At 39.7% G+C, this 3,249-nt stretch overlaps 1 non-coding gene across 1 annotated transcript; it reads right to left on the reverse strand.

The window, feature by feature from the left end:
* Positions 1-1,544: 1,544 nt before the first annotated feature.
* Positions 1,545-1,708, reverse strand: LOC116657322. Its single transcript, XR_004312445.1, has one exon. It is a non-coding gene; the product is annotated as a U1 spliceosomal RNA (small nuclear RNA).
* Positions 1,709-3,249: the final 1,541 nt, after the last annotated feature.

The following is a 3,249-nucleotide window of genomic DNA, read 5'->3' on the forward strand; positions in this document are numbered from 1 at the left end:
AATTGCATTACCATACAATATGTCTTCACTCTTACTCTCTCTCATAGTTGGAGAAGCTACATATCAGCCTGTTATCACAGATAAGTGGGTTTTTTTTTAAGTAACAATGTTTCCAATACTCTATCATGAATATGACTGAAATACTGCATGCCACAAAAATTTTATAATGATTCATTCATTAGTTCATAGGTTAGGCTACTGTGAAGGGGTCATACTGATTACACTAGGTTACCATAATGCAATCATATTGCTGCTGCTTCTTTATCAATGCATGAAGCATTCTACCTGTGACTAAGTATGAATTTCTTTTTTCCCCATTATCTTTTCATTCGTGATGTCTAGTGTTGGTAATACATATAATAACATCTACAGTGCTCTGTGTCCTGTAAGACAGTATTGATATAGGTTCTGACAGGTGATTCATCTTGTAAACAGACGATGTGAACTTATGGTATTGAGACAGTCCAGTACTAGAAATGTATTTTCTCTTCCTCATGACTTTCCTAGTAACATTCTCTTCTCTAACTTACTTTATTGTAAGAATACAGTGTATAGTGCCTATAACATACAAAATCAGTGTTAATCAACTGTTTATGTTATTGGTAAGGCTTCCAGTCAACAGTAGGCTATGAGTAGTTAAGTTTTGGGGGAGTCAAAAGTTATATGCAGATTTTTTACTGTGCGGGAGGTCAGTGCTCCCAACCCCTGTGTTGTTCAAGGGTCAACTGTATATAAATTACATAGGCTGTAAAGGATTTTGAAGGATGTAATAAGGCTGTAGGTGGGACTTTCAAAAGTAAGAATGCTCAGGACCTACAGAGCTCTTAAAACCACTCAGGTGGGCTTTTTGGATATGATCAGGAATGCTGCTTATGTGACATGTTGATAAGATAGAACTCCAGTAGATTCTCTGGGATTCCCACCCCAAAGTCCAGCTGATGACATGAATGAGACAAAATTCAGAGGCGGACAAGTCACATTTCATCCTCAAGGCCTTTCTCACGTTCCTTCATTTTTAAATTCCTCCACCTCCTGTTGTTATTTTTAGAGCAGAGGAGAGAGCTAAATGCATTCCTTCGAGTAATGTAATTTAAAAATGATTCCAGAGCAAAGTCAGAAGCTGTGGTATGTAGTCTGCTAGCCTGTACTTTGAACTTTTAAAATTTCAGTTTTAATTGTGAGGTGTATGGCATTGTTAAACACAGAAATATCAAGCTGTAAAACCACTGCAGTTAAGATGACATCAGTAATTATACTGACAGCTCCAGATATTAGCATGAACGCAATACCAGAACAAACCAGACCATGGGTAATAGGAATCAGAGGAGACGAGCAGTAGGACTAAAGAAGTGATTATGCTTTGGCTCTTTTTCCTTTGAGTTAGATTTTTATTTTGAAATTCTGAGCCTGTCTTGCTCTTCTGATATAAGAAAAAAGTATGATGGGCTAAGAGAAAGATGTTTGCTCATTTCTAAAAACTGATGAAAATATGAGATATAGGGGAATTTTAATTTTTCCACCCTTTATTCTTTTATTTTTTCCCAAAGGGGAAAACGCGATTGCAGTCCAGCCACTACCACAAATTATGCAGTCGAGTTTCCCACATTTGGGGAAATGGCAGGGGTCAGCACATCTGGAGTGCAATGGATAAGCCTTGCCCTGGGAAAACCACCTTCTTGATCATGGTATCTCCCTGCCAGGTAAGTATTCCACCCTTTATTCTTAGAACAAAGGTAGAATGATGTAACTGTATCCAAATGTTGGTGATATTTTCAGTATCTTTTCAAATTTTATTGACCATTTGCTGTTTTTGTTTGTTTTGATGAATTGGGAGTCTATAATTTATTCATCTTTTTCTATTAGGTTGCTCGTATCTTAAATTTCTTTTTGAAAAGATAAAAGATTAAAAATAAATTTTGTGTGCGGAGACTCTACCTGCTGGGGCTTTAGAGGACTTGACAGTTTTTTGCTGCAGGATTCGGGGATGGATGTGGCCTGGTGATGACAACAAGGCCACTGTTCCTTTTGCTGGCTGTCCTGTGAGGCACCCAGCACAACCCAGCCATGGACTTGGTAGAAAAGAGCTGACCTTTTCAGTGTCTGCATGTGTTTCTGAACCAAACTTGCCCTACGCTCAGCAAAGCCAGTCTAATGACATGAGTTTGTGGTGAAGTTTATTGCAACCTGCCCAGCATGGGGCCAAGCAAGGAGAACAGGCATACTTTTAACTCAGAAGACCCAAACTCCATGATGGCTTTCAGGCACGGGTTTTTAAGGAGAAAGTGAAGGAGAAGGGTGTGTGACCGAATTGTGTACATCCTTCTGTTTGGTTGGTGGTGAGGTAACAATGTGATGTTTTGGGAATCTCAATCATCAATCCTTCTGGTTCCATCCAATCTGGGGTCTATGGGCTGGTGGTCAGTGTGCAGTTAACTTCTTCCACCAGTGGGGGTTTTAATGTCTGCAAAACAGCTCAAAGGACATGACTCAGAATATTATCTATAGCTCTTGAGGAAGAACTAAAGATCCTTGACTTTGTTTTTATGGCTAAACTATTATTTTGTCTTGCTGGAAGGTTTTCCTTTATTTCTACATTTTCTCTCTTCTCTGATTAAATTTGGTCTTTGGAATTTGGAAAGGCCTGGGGGCTAAAGCTTTTCCACAAAGAAGAAGCGGGGGATGGGGAGTGGAGATATGGATGATTTTCTGTTTTGAGCCCCATGGTGGTTACATGGGTATGTTCACTTAGTGAAAATGCATTGAGTTTGTATTAGTCAGCTTAGGCTGCCATAACAAAATCCATAGACTGAGTGGCTTGCAGATGGCTGCCATCTCCCTGTGACTTCACATGGCAGAGAGAGAGAGATTGAGAGAGAGAGTACACATTGGTGTCTCTTCCCCTTCTTATAAGGGCACCAGCCTTATAGGATTAGGGCCCCACCCTTATGACCTCATTTAACCTTTATCATCTCACAGGCCTTACGTCCAAGTGCAGTCACATTAGGGATTAGGGCTTCAACATAGGAATTTTCAGTGTGGGAGGATACAGTTCAGTCCATAGCAGAGGTATTTATTCACTTATGATTTGTACATCTTTCTGAATGTATGTTATACTTCAATTAAAAAGCATATTCAGTAAAGTAAAATGAAAGAGAGCATGATGGGCATCTGATATCCAAGTCCCATGGTCACAACTGCTCTTAGAGACACATGGGCCACACAACCAACTTATGCAGAGATGGGCCAGTG

The sequence above is a fragment of the Camelus ferus genome, chromosome 17 (assembly GCF_009834535.1).
Source record: "Camelus ferus isolate YT-003-E chromosome 17, BCGSAC_Cfer_1.0, whole genome shotgun sequence".
NCBI lineage: Eukaryota > Metazoa > Chordata > Mammalia > Artiodactyla > Camelidae > Camelus > Camelus ferus.